The sequence below is a fragment of the Pantherophis guttatus genome, chromosome 1, assembly GCF_059756535.1.
Source record: "Pantherophis guttatus breed Tessera chromosome 1, ASM5975653v1, whole genome shotgun sequence".
Classification (NCBI taxonomy): Eukaryota; Metazoa; Chordata; class Lepidosauria; order Squamata; family Colubridae; genus Pantherophis; species Pantherophis guttatus.
In genome coordinates this window covers 253,271,047-253,289,119 of record NC_142063.1, presented here as the reverse complement: position 1 = coordinate 253,289,119, position 18,073 = coordinate 253,271,047, and the positions used below count along the sequence as shown (strand labels likewise).

Sequence of the window (18,073 nt, the reverse complement as noted above, 5' to 3'; positions counted from 1 at the left end):
TAAATAAAATTACACAGATACAATGCTGTCAAACATCAGTATTATTTATCTGACACATCTCCTGCTTCAACTTCTGTACCAAGCTTTATTCAGGAACCAAATTCCATTATCTGTTCTACTTTCTATAAAAATGGGCAACTGTACAGTGAAAAGAAACTATGAGTGTCAACTCATAGTTTCTTTTCACTGTACAGTTGCCCATTTTTATAAAATTACGGTTGATATTCCTTTTCCAATCTCAAGGGTGTGCCCTTTCCATTTGAGCTTTCAAGCAAAAAGATTGTTTTTTCCAGAAATTGCTGGAATTAACAATGTCTGTTGCTATAATGTTAGAAATTTTGGTCAGCTTGGAAGTGTGTGAAAGGTGAATAATAAAAAATGTTCATGTAGCTGTATCACCAAATCATGATTTAGATTAGAATCGCGATAAGACACACAATTTAAACAAAGCCTTTAAACAAAGCCTTTCTTTTTCTTTTTCAATAGCTCAGTTGTACCAGAGAGATACAACATCAGATTGAATCTTTGTTATTGTGGAGGCTTCCATTTGGATTTGTAAATCTAGAGTGAACATTTAGTGCAAAACTAAAGCCCACAAATCATTTTAATAAGAATTGTGTGTGTGTATGTGTGTGTGTGTCTGTCCGTGTGTGTGTGTATGTGTGTGTGTGTGTGTATTTCCTTCATGCATTGGGATGTGGGTGAGAGAGAAAAGCATTCCAGGCCATTGCAGGCTGCCATCAGACATAGCAATTGGAAAATAAATTGACCCTTCCACCTTCACTGACAGGCTGCCATGAAGAAGAGAGGGTCAACTTATTTTCCAAAGCCCCAGAGGGCAGGACAAGAAATAATAGATGGAAACTTATCAAGAAGAGAAGCAACCTGGAATTAAGGAGAAACTTCCTAATAGTGAGAACAATTAACAACTGGAACAGCTTGCCTTCAGAAATTATGGGTGTTTCATCACTGGAGGTTTTTAAGAAGAGATTGGACAGCCACTTGTTGAAATGGTATAGGGCAGTGATGGTGAACCTTTTTGGCACAGAGTGCTGAAAAGGTCGTGCGGAAACTTCACATGCGCGCACATACACTCATTGGGGCCGCACTCTGGAAAAGCCAAACTTCTGGGTTCTAGCACACATGCACGCCAGTCAGCTGGCCGGCATGCATGCACAGGCTGGTTTTCAGCACTGCCATGCGCGCACAGGGATCGCGCTCCGGAAAAGCTGAACTTCCGGGTTCTGGTGCACATGGGTACCCGACAATCAGCTGGATGATGCGCATGCACACACCGGTTTTCAGCACTGCCGTGCACACGAAGGGCAGCTGATTGTCATGCGCGTATGTGTGCCAGAAGCCCGGAAGACAAACAGGCAAGGCTGCGTGTGCCAGGTGACATGGCTTCATGTGCCACTTTGGGCATGTGTGCCATAGATTTGCCATCATGGGTATAGGGTCTCCTGCTTGAGCAAGGGGCTGGACTTGAAGACCTCCAAGGTCCCTTCCAACTCTATTCTACCTGTCTATGCATCTGTAATATTCCTGCATGTCAGATTCCAAAAATGAAGAAAGACACAATGAGTTTCTTCGAAGTAGTTTCCAGTATTGTTCCTCACATTTAGACCCCATTACTCCCAACCAAACTATCTAAACTTTTCAGTCTCTTGTGTTTCTGGAATGGAGCCCCTCCCTCCTGGGAATCCAGATTACATCCCACCATACTGCACTAATTTATTTGTTTTTATTCATTCATTAAATGTCTATGCCAACCATCTCACTAATACAGCGGCTCAGGACAGCATATATTTCCAAGTGGAGAGTTTGTAGCAGCAATTATATGATATGATAATGATGTGGGTGTGGCTTACTGATGATGGCTAATGAGCCAGAAATAGATCTATATAAGTCTCTCACTAGGCAGCATAGGGCAGCATAGGTCCTGCTGGCTGCCAGAAGAAAAAAGCCCAGAATCAAGTGGATGTGACTCCACTTGGGCTGTAGAAAGAAAAATCTTGGTTACATAGGAGAAACCTGGCTAAAAGAAAAACACACATAAAACCTACGAAAAGGAAGAAAAAAGTAAGAAAATAGAAATTATATGATAGCCTATACCTTTGAACATTCTTTTAAAATATGAGAGAATTTCTACGATCCCACAGGAATCACTCTATCACAAAGTACGCAGTTGGCAGTACCCTCCTCTCTCCCAGAAGTCAAGTACTGTATATAACAGGGGGGTGGGCCCAATAAAACTCAGAGAGGGTATTTGGTTAATTGTCACTTAGAACGTATGTGTCGCTGGGTATAAGCTGGTAATTTTATATATCACATCGCTAGTTCTATAGTGCTAGCTGTACTGTACCTAAAAATAATTCTCTGTTTTTGTTGCAATGAAAGGTTTCTTTCCAGAAGTCCTGATGTATTCATTGCCAAAAATTGTACCATACATTAATAGGATATAATCATTTAAATATGTATTAATATAAAAACTAAGCCATTATAAATCCTGAACAGGTATGCAATTGAGAAAGAGAGAGAAATATATACACCAGCTGGGTGAAAACAGGTTGCAATCTTCTCAGAGGAATTTAAAAATGTCAGATGCCAGGATCAGGTAAATTAGCTTACAGATTTTGATAGCATCCTCCATACTACAGGAGTGTCAATCAGCACATATACTTCTATCTTTAGATGAGTGAAGCAGCAGCTCAGGGAAACAATGAGCAAGAAAGGATTTCATTCTTTTGTGCCAGGTTTCTCTGCCACATTCTTCCTCTGCCAAAACGTATAGATGAAACTTGTCCATCCATTAAAATGGAACTTCTAGAAAAAAAAAAAAACCCTAATATTTTCGTAATCCCTAAATGTGTTCAAATTGCATAGAAGACATCATCCCTTTGGGTTCGAGGACCTAAAGGAAATATTTTTTAGCATGCTTTTTGTATTTTGAGGGATGCACAATATTGAGCCTGTTTGGGGTAGGACTTAAGGCCACAGTCTAGAAACCTGGGGACTGTGTGTGCTAGACCTGCCTTAGGCACAAATCAGCTGGATGACCTCAGCCAGTCACACCTCTCAACCCTAGGAAGCAGGCAAGGGAAAATCACTTCCAAATCAATTGCCAAGAAAACTGCAGGGACTTGTCCAGGGAGTTGCCAGGAATCAATAGCAACTTGAAGGCACAAAAAATAATGTAACATAATGTAGCATAAACAATATTATTATACACTGCTCAAAAAAATAAAGGGAACACAAGCAGAAGACATCCGAGATCTGAATGAATGAAATAGCCTTATTAAATACTTTGTTTGTTACATACAGTAGTTTTGTGTTCCCTTTAGTTGTTTGAGCAGTGTATAAACTACTGTATGTAAAGAACAAAGTATTTAATAAGGCTATTTCATTCATTCAGATCTCGGATGTCTTCTGCTTGTGCTCCCTTTATTTTTTTGAGCAGTATGTTTAATCCCGACTTATTTCGATACAGATTTCAAGACACAATGCATATTCATCATCACCTTTTATTTTCTGAAGTCAGAGGTGCAATCTTAAACACCATTTTTAAAGAGAGTCTTCTATTAAATTTAGCAGGACTTTTTCTGACAACCATGTATAGAATCGCAGTCTGAACAATGAACTAGTTTTCAGATTGTTCCATCATCAATCACACTGGCTAAGGATGATAGCAACTATTATCCAACCAATTTTGAGAGTGCTAGGTTGAAAAGCTGACTTACCTTATTGGTAATTTTAAAGTATATTATTCATCTGTCATAAGTTCCTACCATGTTTTCTTCAAAGGAAAACAATTCTAAATTTAGAGAACGCCTCCCATCCACCCCCAAAAGAAAAACAATAGCAGGTTGGGAAAAATATAAAAGCACGGGGGGAGGGGATCTTGTACCTTTTCAACATCTAACAACACATACACACACACACACACACCTACCTTTCCTTATTTTAGACAGACAGAGAGAGAAAGGGGAAAGGAAAGGAAAGGAAAGGAAAGGAAAGGAAAGGAAAGGAAAGGAAAGGAAAGGGAAGGGAAGGGAAGGGAAGGGAAGGGAAGGGAAGGGAAGGAAGAAACAAAGGAAAGCTATACTGGAAAAAGGAAGAGAGGAAAAGCAATGAACAAAGCTCTACCTAGCTGAACTAGAACTGAACAAGGAATGAAAGACAAGGGAAAGAAACCTACAAAATAGTACAAAACGGGTTCCATTCTCCAGCAGCAGAGCTAAGTGCCAGTCTTTCCAAGTTGGGTGGGCAACAGCTAATCTTCAAGGCTATCCCCACTTACAATAGGAATATCTGTAGTCATCTGCATCTCTAACCAACTCTCCTTTTTTTTCCCCCCCAACAGCACCTTCTCTATTCAGAAAGATACCTAACTCCTGGGATTACAGATTTTTTCTTCCTTTTCAGTAATTATTACCGGTAAGTCCCCATCCTAGATTTTCAGTTCACATCAACAGCAACTAAGTACTTCATTTTCCAGTTAAGGGCTCACTTTGGTTACCATCGAACAACAAAAATTGTTTGAAAGGCAATCAAATACCACCTGAAAATGGGAGAAAGAAATAGAACCAAACCCAGAAGGCAGAGATTTGCAAAGTACAGGTGATATCAGCCCTTCAGGTTGACCAGATTCCACAGGAAGACCATAACTCTGTTTTATTGAAATAAATTATTATAAATTATAAATAAACTCCTAACTGAGCTTCTCTTCCCCTCCCACTTACATCTTACCTCTTACAGTGCCCCTCTTACTATCTCCCTTCCCAGGACTAAGGAATGCTTCTGTCATCTTTGCATACCTAATGTTTTCTGAATATTTCACAGCTTCAAGGCCACCTCCCTGGCTTTCTATAGACGATCCCTGTTAAAAAACCCTCTTTAGGTTCCTGCCATTCACACCTGAATGATTGCACAGCAATGTTGTGATTTTCAGCTTGTCAATAAATAGGGCTTGTAAAAATATCACAGTGTATTCTGCCTCTCAACATTAACCCTATTCGAACTTGCATTTTTTCGAAGCCATGTTTTGGCTGAATTTCTGTTAGAACTTGCAAACTGACTTTGTTAATGAATATGACAACAGCTCAATGGCACAACTTTATACAGTGCTAAAGGTTCCAGTATATTTCTCTTGTACTATTTGGGTTTGAATATTGACAGTACGCAACCAAAAAATTGAAGATGATCGGATTTTTTGTATCAGAGTCAGAAACTATTGCACATTGAGATGCGAAAAAAATCCTTAAAAAATTAAAAATTTGAACGAACATAAGGCACTGAAGTTGTCATTTTAATTTTCAAAATATTGAAAAGGTAAATATTATGATTATGCAGTGGTTGTTTTCTTGTTTCTGAAATTAGAAAATATTTACCGGTAGTATGTGCACTGCCCAGGTAGCATGTTTTCCAAACTCTATTACTTTCAATGTCCTACCTATGGCCCCCTTGCATTGAATTTGAAGAGTTACATAATAAAATAAAATAAAGTAATAAAATAATAACAAAATAATAAAATAAAATATTTTTAGGACAATAAAGTTAATAATTCTTCATACTGATGGTTTAATAGCCAGCCAGAAAGTTCCCTGACATTTATTGTATGTGAAACATCAGTTTACTTCTGTAAATGTTTGGGAGAAAAGCTGCTAAAAATATGCTGTATATTCTCCTGAAGTTTCATTATTTGGTTGTAAAATGAATACATTCTGCATATTATTGGGATAGTTTGTAATATTCATAATACAATATTTTTCTTGTATGGTTACAATTGCATTACTTGCTTATTTTATGGAATTGTGTATTGTAAATCCTTACAGAACTGCAATTGTTAAGTGGGAATGTTAAATACCTTTTAATGAAAATGGTAATAGGATAACATATCTAACACTAGTCCATTCTTCACTGCAATTTTTATTTTAACATTTACTGGATTTTAGAAAATGACATGAAGGAAGGCTGGAGAGCATTGCACTCTTTCTCTGTCTTAGACTAATCTACTTCAAGATTTGTTCTGTCCCCGTCTCACACACGCACACAAACAGTCACCCAGGAGTTAAAGTAAACTTGCAGACAATAATTTCCTTCGATAACAGAATTGGCAGCAACCCAGTAGCTGCTTGCCAAAAACTTTACTCACAGAGGGAGGTGTTCATCCTCTGTCAGGTAAACCAAAATAAATTCACAAAGCCAAAGAATTGTCAAGTCCAGTCCGTAATAAATCCAAGGAAGGCAGATAACGAAGTTCCAGAGACATAGTATGCCTTGCTAGCTGTTCAGTTTTGTCCGTCACAAAGCCTGAATGGCCACCACACCCCCTTTTATCCCCTATGGGGTGTGGTCCAGTGACTCAGCTTAATCTCTGGCATGCCTCCTTCTCTGCTGTGTGCGCTTGTCTTTCCGACGCTGGCGGGGATCCAGCCAAGACTTATGTCCATCGCTGTCTAACTGCGGCTATTCAGAAATGCCTGGCTCCTGGCCTATCTCTTCTCCTCAGACACCTGAGGCATTGCCAGAGAGGAGGGTCCTGGAGAGGGAGGCCTTGCCAACTCCTCTCCTTCACTTTCGGAGTCGGAGTCACAACAAGATTGTTGTTCTGGAGAAAACTAGGAGGACAGAGTTCTAGGTATACCTCTTTGACCACGTGTATGGAAGATAGGGTAAAAAACCTACACTATACTTCACTATACTATACTGTATAAGGTAAACAAACAGCATAAATTGGATTTTCATATATGCCTAAGAACTAGGAGTATGGTAGGAAAGATATTCCATTAAGAAACCTCTTCCATCTGCACACACAAAAAGCTTGAGGTTCAGATATTACACCACGAAGTCTTCTTTCATTTATTCAGTTTTGATGCCACCTGCACTCTAACCTACTCTGGGCAGCTCATAATGAACTACAATAAATTAGACCATAACAAATTGTCGAATTATTACAAGATGAGAATCCTGACACCATATCAAAATATAAAACATCACAAACGGGGAGTCCCATTCATCCAACATCAAAGCCTAGGAAAACTGCCAGATTTTGAGCATTGGGACATAAAAGAAGACCTTTGGCCATATACATAAATCACTTCTGTCTTTAAAGGTAATAAAAGTAAGCAAGGAGATAGTGAAAGTGTTTCAAAAGTCATGTCAATTTGGCAAACTAGTTGCTCACCCTGAGCCTTGAGCTATGAGAATGTCAAGGCATCCTGTGAATAACGAAGCAATATTTCAATACAGATTTAATCAGAATATGGTAGAACACAATGCAGAATATCGTATAACTTTGCATCTGTGCCTATGAAAAAATTAACAGCCCCCAATTGATCCTTTCAAGAGATTACACAGTTCCATCCAGAACTAATCATCCAGAACTTCAACCATCTCTTCCAGGCGCTTTAGGATATAATTCTTTGCATTATTTAAAAACTTTTACAGTAATTGGCATTTACTAGTGTATGGTTTCAAAGGCTATCTATGAGAAAATAAGGTCACTGTTTGCAAAACACCTAATGGCCAAGTAACTCTAACACTCTTGCCTGGATCCACGCCAATTACCACAGGGAATCTGAAAGTTATTCATGATTTGCTTGGCTATTTTCCTAAACATAAGCTTTGTGTTTTGTTTTGTTTTTTAAGAAAAATTAAATGCATTCACCTGGGGCTATACATCATTTTTCTAAATATTTATGTTCAATTAAGTAATGGCGGTCTCTCATACAAATTTAGTAGAGCCCGTAAGAGAAATGAAGTTATCAAAAAAGACTGTGTCAAATGTTCCTCATCTGATACAAAGGAGATTAGTACATGACATTAGAACAGAAGGAGAACTAAAGCACTAATACATCACCTTGGTTTCCTGCTGTCAAGCAGATTAACAAGGAGACAGAGCAATAACTTATTCATGCAAACACGCTTATTTACTTCATTAGATAAATGCTTGGTGCATTCAGGGTTTTATTTTCTTTTGTTACACAGCTTTAAGTGATGCTGATTCTTTTAAAATGACCTTGCCAATGGGTACATAAAATAGGCCATGAATGAGAAAGGAGGGGACCAGCGAGACCTTATGATGGCTCCCTTACTATATATACATATATAGTATTTGTTTCTTAATTAAGGCTTGAATGCTGCCCAGAGTCACTGTTGTGTGAGATGGGCAACCACACAAATTTGATCAACAACTAAATGAAATAAATACATAGAGTAATTGCATCTAAGCAATTGTAGATGCATGAAATTCACCATATCTACATGTTAATACATGCCAACATGTGGACATGCCAATACTGGTAACTGATTTTTCAGCCATTAAATCATCTCTTATGACAGCATTTGCAGCTCTGCCCAAGGGAACCAGTGAATTGGATACTTAATACTGCTGTACTTGCTAAGAAGGGATGATCATTTCTTATTATTTTCCAACAAAGAGAATAAAAATAATTCCTCAGAGACCTATATCACTAATCAATTCCTTTAAAGAGAAGGAACACTTAGATATAAATGCAGGTCTGGGGAAAAAATTCTGCAAAAAAAGACAGATGCAGAATATGCTAAATGCAAGCATTTGTGATCCTCAAATGTAGCATGTCCATTGCAGTTACAAACTGAACACCATTCCATACCAAAGGAATTTCTGAGTCAAAATGTCAAGTAAGTCAGGAACCAAAGCACAATTCTCGGTGTGAAAATATGCAAATGTATTATCCTATTACCAGATATGAAGATTGATTAGGAAACTATATATGTTAATCAGTGCTGCCTGATGAGGCTAACTTCCACAGCTGAGGTACCTATAATGAGGATCTCTAGAATTCCCCCTCAAGTTAATAAGTCTCCCATCTTGAGGTTCAATTATGTCTGGCTTGTCATAAGACAGTCTTCCTGTTTGATCAGTTCCTTTGCTTAGGAAGAAATAAGAGGTGGGAAAATCTCTTGCATGTTTGTTGTGTGAGAAGGAAAGGGAATAGCAATAGCACTTAGACTTATATACCACTTCAGTGCTTTCCAGCCCTCTCTAAGCAGTTTCCAGAGTTAGCATATTGCCCCCACCAATTTTGGGTCCTCATTTTACCCACCTCGGAAGAATGGAAGGCTGAGTCAACCTTGACCCTGATGAGATTCGATCTGCCAAATTGCAGGCAGCCGGCTGTAAGCAGAAGTAGCCTGCAATACTGCACTCTAACCACTGCGCCACCACGGCTCTTTAAATATACTTTAAATATAACCACCACTGGTATAAACTGAACTCTGGCTCAAATAGGGAAGACTTTCTCATTATGAGAAAAGCATGAACGAGAATAGAGAGAATTAAATAACCCTACTCTTGATGCTTTGAACTGTCTACGAATATCCCATTGTTTTATTCCTGTTTCACTCAGTGAATTGCACTGGGTTTCTTCTTTGACTTCAATATTTCTAATTCTCTATCACCATGTAATTTGCTGATATGTTTTACATGCTTGCTTAGGACATGACAGATTAGGATATTTCCAGTGTCAATGAAATGACTATAAATGGGGACTGTCCATGCCCCCTACCCATCTTATTTGAGGAGTGATAAGGGCAGACCTTTATTTGAAGAATTAAAACAAGCAGATAAACTTCATCTAAATCTACGTGGAACTTCTTGCTGCCATCTAGTAGTCCTCTAGAAATTTGAAGCCTAGGTATAACAGCTCTACTTCCTTCAGTGTGGATAACAACAGAGTTTATATGAATTCTCCTGATGTGTTATTTATATACAAGAGTCACATTTTCTAAGGAGATACGAAAATCACATTATCATCTCCAATACCTAAACAGAGTAAAACTATAAGACATTGGCTACTGTGGGGTCTGCAACCTTTAACACTCAAAGAGCCATTTGGACCCGTTTCTCACAGAAAACACTGGGAACCACAAAACCTGGGTGGGCATGGCCAACTCCCATCCAGTCACATGACCCAACCCAGCCACGCCTACCCAGATTTTGTGGCTCTGGGTGTTTTCTGTGGGAAATGGGTCTCTCTCTCTCTCTCTCTCTCTCTCTCTCTTTTTTCCTCTCCCTCTCCTACTCGCTCCCTCCCTCCTTCCCTCTCTTTCTTTCTTTTCTTTCTTTCTCTCCCCTTCTCTCATTTCCCTCGTTTCCCTCATTCTCTTCCCCCAGCTCTCTCATTTCTGTGTCCTGCTCCCTCTCTCCCCCCTTCTCATTCCTTTTTCCTCTCTCATCCTCTCTCTCCATCATTTTCTCATTTCTCTCTTTTTCCCCTTTTCTTTCTCATCTTTTTCCCTCCCTCTCTCTCTTCCCCCCCCCTCTCATGTGTGTGCATGTTCCATCTTGAACCATTTCCAAAAACAGATGAGGGTTGGGTTTTGTTTTTCTTTTTGTTGTTGTTGATCATCTTTCTTCTTCTTTGTGTACTTTTTACCACATGATTTAAATCAAGAGTCATTTCAGGTTTCCAGATAAATGAAGCTCTTTCATCCCTCTGCTGTGGCTCCCTGCCGGCTGGCTGGCCGTGTCCCTTGACCTCCCAGTCACTTTTCGAGTGGCCTGCGAAGGTAAGGGTGACCTCGCCGCCTCCATGGCCTGCTCGCTGCTCTTGCAGTGCCTTGCACAGCAGATTTAAATTTAGCACACTTCACAATGGGGGAGATGGCGTCCCCTCCTCCTCCTGGATCCCATTATGATGCAAAGCAATGGCCACAGCCAGGCCGGGCCAGTTCTGTCATGGGGCGGAGAGAAAGTTGTGCATCTCCCTGAGTAACCAAGGTGCCTGAAGCATCAAGAAACACCAGAAGAAGCACCTGCGAGATGAGAGGCAAGTACAGGGGTGCTTTCCTCCTGCTCTGGAATATGGTGTGAGTCTCCATCCCCGCAATCGCCCATACCTTTTCAGGCCACGCAAAGAGTGACGGGGAGGGGAGGGTGAGGAGGGTGAGGGGTGGGGCCAGCCAGCTGCAGGGAGCCACAGCAGGGGACAAAAGAACCACATGTGGCTCAGGAGCTGCACGTTGCCAACACCCAGGTTAGGGGAAAGACACAATTGACAATATGTGTTTACTCAATGTGTGTGAAACCACATAGTTCAAAGATTGTTCACTGCATTGAATCTCCACAGCTTCCTTTATTCCTAGAAGACCCTCCAAATCCAAAATGCTAACGTTCTTTGATAAAAAACAAAACAAAACAAAAAGCAGTCACCAATTTTGATTTCGAAAATCCCAATTATATGCCTTTCTCATGTAAATCTTTCGATCAATAACAAATAAAAACATTTGGACTTAGCCTGTTAAAAATAATTGTTAAAAATAATATTTTTAATGTGGAATTGTTTGAAGTCTATAAGGTATTCAACATGACAACTGTTGTGAAATATGATTTATTCGGAAGCACACTATATTTTGAAATATAGTTCTGAAAAAGACAAAATCACACAAATCTGTAGAGATGATTATGTACTTTTATTTCATTGGAGAAGTTGATCGAAACAGGTCTCTGGACATTAGAACTTAGTTATATTTCTAGAAAGTATAGTTTTAAAAAGATTACATCTTTTAAAACCATTTGCAAAGTTTGGCTTCCATACATATTATTGCTTCCAATATTTCTCTGTTTTTCACAGTGATTGTACATTAACCATTCATTTGGTTTTTCTCACTGAACAGAAATATTCATGTGCTCTTTGTTTTAATACCACAACAGGGAAAACATTGTAGTCACTGATTACACTGCCAAAATGCTGCTCTCTGTGTGATTTAAAAAAAAAATCAAAGAAAAATTGTTTATTTTATATTTTTTTATATATAAAATTATTGAAGCTCACGTGTCATGGATAACAAGAGCCTTGATAGTACAGTGGTTTAATGCACCCTGTTATTAACACAGCTGCCTGCAATTTCTGCTGGTTCGAATCTCTCCAAGGCTCAAGGTTGACTCAGCCTTCCATCCTTTCTAAGGTAGGTGAAATGAGGACCCAGTTTGTGGGGGCAATAAGCTGACTTTGTATAAAATATACAAAAAGAATGAAGGCTATTGCTTAATGCATTGTAAGCCGCCCTGAGTCTCCGGAGAAGGGCGGCATATAAATCAAATAAAAAAAAACAACACATCTGACAACCCTATCTATATGTTAAGAAATTTGTTTCTTTTTATATATTTACCTGTTACTGATACGTAACTAGTGTTTTTTGTGAAAGTAGAAGTGGGGCCAGCAAAAACGATTGTATTTTCCTTTTCACACTATTGTTAACATTAACAGAGATATGCAAGTATCAATAAGCATGTATCTGAGGGAGATTCCATTAAGAAATATGCAATATAAATAAATTAAAACAAATACATGTTATTAATTTCTTTCACAGCATACCTTCATACTGTAATCAAGGTATCAGTAATGTCTCATTTCAATAAATGCTTTCTGTATATCACTGATAACTAGAAAACAAAGGATTGTCCTAACATTAATGTTCACTTCCCTGCCACATCATCAGAGCATGTCACTGGGATATAACCTCGGGGATTTTATTTATTTATTTGCTGACCCGAGTATTCTGAGTAGAAAGGCAGGGTGAAAATAAAATAAAAAAATCTTCCTGTCTTATTCTTTTCACTTCAAAGCGAGGAAGAGTAACAACAAGTACATATATTTATTTATCTGACCATACCTATTTTTTTTCACTTCTCATGTTTGTTTCCACAGTTCTTTTAATTACATCGGCAATCTTAGTTCTCTTACAAATTAATAGCAACAAGACTTTCAAGTTTCTAACAACTATCATTTTTGGGGGTGGGGGACGGGGAATGGACACTTTCTGCTTTTCCTGTCACATCTGCTGATCAGCCCCAAATCTGCTTGAGTCATGACAGCAAAACAGGAAAGAAACTCCTAAGAGACCAATGGGAAAAATAACCACTTGACACAGAAAGAAGTTCCCTGGGGAACAAGATCCTGGATCTTAGACTACTACTGCATGTAAAAGTGCTTCCAGAAGTCAGAGTTTAATTTGCCCTGAGACAGGTGTGTCTTTTTAAGACATGTAGAGAGAATGCAGACGAGTGTCCCCTGGCAGTGCCTTCACTTGCCTTAGAAAGAAATGCTTGTATCAAAACAAGTTCAAGATTTCTAAAACAGTTTGAAGGTAAAACTTTTCTAAGGCAAAACCATGGCAAATGTTCTCATTCGTTTCTAAAACAGGACCATTACAGTTCAAGCATTTGTAAATTTAAATTCTTTTATGGAGAGCAAGGATGGTTATGTTACTGAGACCAAGAACAGACCCCCAAGCTGGTCAGTCAATTTTTTTAAAAAAAATCACTGCATATGCTATATTTAACCATATACGTTAACTATTCAATGTTGATATATTTATCACTGTATATATTAGGAGAGAAAAAATCTAAACATTTGGAAGAAATTCTTAGAGGAGCCCTGGGACCCTTAACAAGCTACCTAGACAACTATTGTGATGCTAAACAATACTAAATTAGACAGTATCAACCTTCCTCAACCCAAATATGTGTGTTGGAGGAACACATATCTGCTTAATTGGCTAGTGAGGTTCTTCCAGCCCAGTTAAGGACTATTTGAAATAAGAATGCAGGATATAGGGTATCACAGGCTGACCTTGATTAACTCTATATAAATTTGAAATTTAAACCTGGGACATTCATGTCTTTCTTGCAATCTCTACACAGCTTTGATAAACATAACAAAAGAAAAGAACAAGAGCTTTGATTGCTAAATTCAGTTATGACTTCAGCATCTCTGAATTGATTGGTTAAATCAGAATTGTTGTATAAATGGAAAGTAGTATCCCGGGAAGTCAACAGCTCTTTGAAGGATTAGTGTAAGTGGTCTGTATCTGTTTTTATGCAGAAATTCTTGATATGCCCTTTGCTATGCACAGCACTCAGACTGCTGTGTGACGCTGGGAAAATGCAGAGAACCCAGTTCTAGATGTCAGAAAATAGAAGAATTTGTATTCTTAATTGTCGGATGCAATCTGCTTTATTTTAAAAAAGTAAAAATATACAGGTAGTCTTCAACTTACAACAGTTCATTTACTGACCATTCAAAGTTACAAAGGCATTGAAAAAAGTGACTTATGACGATTTTTCACAGCTACGACCTTTGCAGTATCCCCATGATCATGTTATCAAAATTAAGATGCTTGGCATATTTATGACTGTTGCTATGTCCCAAACTCATAGGATCCCTTTTGTGACCTTCTGACAAGCAAAGTTAATGGGGAAGCCAGATTAATTTAACATCCGGGTTACTAATTTATCAACTGCAGTGATTCACTTAACAGTGGAGGCAAGAGAAGTCGTAAAATGGGACAAAACTCACTTAACAAATGTCTCACTTCACAACAGAAATGTTGGACTCGATTGTGGTCATAAGTTGAGGACTACCTGTATAATTTACGGTAGTACATTCTGCATTCATGAATTTGCTTCTAAAAATTACCCAGTCTTGCTCTCCTGATACCTTTTAACTTTAACAGTGAGATATAGAAATACTAGTAACTTAGTGAGGAGCAAAGTTGATTACTTTATACTTTTGGTTAAAAAGCATTCCAATTTTTTTTTTCCAAAATGTCTTACAATGAATAAGATACATTGATCTCACTGTGTCACTTTGCATCAAGAGTTGGCTAGGAGTTTTGTAAAGGACAGCAGGCTGTTCTACCATCTGCTGTCTGATTATTGTCCTGAATGTTTCCTCTTAACAATAGGCTTTCTTATTATCAAATCTAGAATGAATTGACATTGACTGATTTAGGCTATTAAAAGACACACACAGAACATAACTCACAGGTTTTGATCAGGGACCTCACCATGGACTTGGTCCAGAGCAAGAATGGTTGGATAAACAAACCACCATTAAAACTTTCAAGAGTTGTGTGGGAGAAAAAATTCAGTTTCAAAAAGTTATATTTTCACTACACAAGAATGGGAACAAAATATTGTGTAAATTAAGTTGCTTGTTTGATATATTTGGTAGCAGTGGTCACCTTTATTGAAACAGAAGTGTCTCAACTATTATTGAATATTATTGAATATTCAGATTATTAATATACCATGTGTTTAACATTGCACAACTGGCCAAAGTGGATGGGGTTTTAAAACTCATGTTTCATAAAGAGAAACAACTCCGTTTTATTGTGTGTTTTTAATATTCTACAGTTTGAGTGTAAGCTGAAGGGAGTATAAAGCCTGTAGGTTTTTGTGGGTATACAGATGCGTTTTAAGATAGGTGGCCTTGAAATTACTAAAAATAGAAAACTCTACTTTTTTATTCTGTTCATTGATTACAAAAAAGAAGTATTACGTATCGTCTTTAAATTTCAAGGTATTTGTATTTTCTCTTAAGCACAGCCAACAAAGGTCAGTCTGAGGAATGTCAAGAGGAAGGAGGTTGACATTTACAGCAATATTTGAACAATTGTTGCAATTTCCATAGAATTATTTGTCAGCCAACACAGACCTCGATGTTTTTAAATATTATCTTCTTATAGGTGTTAAGTGTTATCCACAATAACTCAGAATCCAATCCAATCCAATTCTTTAATGCCGGAAGGAGTTTTTAAAAAAATCCTTGCCTAGGCATCAACCAGAGGCCATATTAGAGATAAGTTTCTTAGAGATAAAGAAATGGAATAGTTCCCAGATTTTGATTAATAGCCTGATGGGTCAAGTAATGGTCTCTGGAAGTCACTGATTACAATGATCCCCTTCACTCAAGATTATTCCTTTGCATAGATATTACTTTAAAGTTGTGTAAATTATGCTTCTCATTCTCCAAAAGGTACACTGTCCTCTCATTATATTTTGTATAAAATATCACAACCACCCTGAGAGAGAGATTGATGTGGCCCAAAGTCACCCAGCTGGTTTTTATGCCTAAAGCACGATTAGAATTTATAGTTTCCCCCTTTCCCCAACCAAACTGACTCTCCTGATTGGTTATCTATAATTGTAATTAATCAACTTCAACTTATTAGGTCATTTCTATGACACATTGATAAAATTACTGTACCTTCATTGATTGGATTCTGTTAATAGCACTTTAAGTTATCCTCTTATAAACTTTATAGATGAGTTCATTCCTTTACAACATGGCCTGCTCATTACCCCTGTATTATTAGGGTACCATTTTACAAACCTCAAAATAAAAATTGCAGCTTTATTAATCCCTTTTTCAGTTAATTTGTTTTGCATAATTCTTTTTAAATAGTATGGGAAATGCCTCAGATGATCTAATAAATGTGTGATCCTTCTGCACTGAACATAACCGCAGTTTATTCTTTGGCTGTGATGCAAAATGTATGCCTACTTCAATCAGTTATTATTAATATACCATGAAGCTACTCTCTATCAACTGCCTAGACTTCTTTTTTTAAAAAAATACAATTCCTTCTTCACAGATTTTCCCTATTGCTATTTATAACAGGATGAGGATTTTTTTTTTGTATATCAGACATTCATTTTCTCTCAATATATTTCCAAAATTGGAAACTGTATTCATAAATCTGCATTTATCACTTTTTCTTCAATTATTTTTGCTGTGGTTTTTGAAGATACAAACAATGAACATAGATTAAGAGGGGGAGGGGTGGGAAAGGAATACAAAAAAGTGATCTTGCAAAGCACTCTGCATGGGACTACCCTTAAAAAGTCTCTAGAAAATATTTGTGTGGGGACACATAAACTGTGGATATACACCAATACGGAACATTTTCCATTGTAAAATGGAAAGTTTTATTTTGTTTTTAAAGAAAATAATAATAATATTAAAAAAAGTCTCTAGAAGCTGCAGATGATGCAAAAGGGTTGTGCCAAAAACACGTGAGCTGCACTGGGTGCTGGTTTGCTCCTTTGTCCAATTTAAGATGTTAGTTATTACTTCCAACATCCTTCATGCCATGGCACCAGGTTACCTGAAGAACAGTCTTGTTCCTATTTCACTAACTCATCCCACTTGGTCAATCATGGCGGGTATGTTATGGACCCTGTTTGTTAAAATAATTTTGACTGGTGGGGTCTAGGAAGAGAGCCTTTTCTGCCATTGCCCCACCCCAGAATATCTTGTCTCCGGAAGTCTTCCAGAAGAACATCAAGGCATGGCTCTGCCAACTAATATGAGAGGTTTAAGAATGGTATGCAACCCTGGGGCTGGTTGGTGCCTTGCAGGTGCTCCCTCTGCCTTTTTTTTTTAGTTTTAAACTCATAATTTATTTTTATTTATTTGTATCCCACCTCCATTATTTTTACAAATAAGGCGGTGAACATATCAAAAATACCTTCCTCCTATTTTTCCCACAACACCTTTGGATTGGGCTAAGAAAATGACTGACCCAAAGTCACCCAGTTGGCTTTCATGGCTAAGATGGGACTTGAACTTACGGTTGCATGCTTTCTAACCTGAAGTCTTAATCACTAGACCAAACCGGCTCATTTAACTATATAACTAAGAAATAATACAACTCAATATTCTGGGAAAATATTGCTTGTCTAATATTTGAAGTAGAATATTACTTATTCTGGAAATAAATGTTTTTGGTGACATCAGGAAAACTCAATCTCTTTTTGATATTTAATAATCATGTATCAATATCACATATGAACAGAAAACATTTTTCTGTTAATGTGTTTCATATCATCCTACTTATATTAAACCACTTGCAATGCTAGATTGCTGTTTTCCTAATTTACATTATTTTAGGGCAGCAGTCCTTAAAGTGTGGTCCAAGTCCCATAGGTGTCTCTGAGTTCATGCCAGGGACTCAACAAAGTCAAATAAATATTTTTTTAAAAAAACTTCAGTTCAAATTTCCAATATAGTACATACTGATAGATGTAATCCACATAAACCAAAACTCTCCATTATTGGAGAGTATTTGGTCATTTTCATAATCTCTAATATAATTTGGTGTGATTCACATACATATATCTCACTATTAATCTCAGATTCCATCTTGTAGTTAAGTAGGATTAAAAGCAACAATTTTATACGTGGAAGATTTTTTTTTCTAAAAAAATAAATAATTATTGTTTGCAGTCATCTTTCTAAAC

General features: G+C 37.6%; 1 protein-coding gene and 1 long non-coding RNA gene across 4 annotated transcripts in view; one reads left to right on the top strand and one right to left on the bottom strand.

The window, feature by feature from the left end:
• The window catches only part of NKAIN2 (sodium/potassium transporting ATPase interacting 2), a 556,752-nt gene that overhangs the window by 378,237 nt on the left and 160,442 nt on the right, over positions 1-18,073 (bottom strand). The gene's annotated exons all lie outside the window — the stretch shown is intronic.
• The window catches only part of LOC148116829 (uncharacterized), a 40,794-nt gene continuing 33,440 nt past the window's right edge, over positions 10,720-18,073 (top strand). The window contains exon 1 of the long non-coding RNA XR_015731414.1: positions 10,720-10,814. This is a non-coding gene — a long non-coding RNA (uncharacterized LOC148116829). The remainder of the gene's footprint in view (positions 10,815-18,073) is intronic.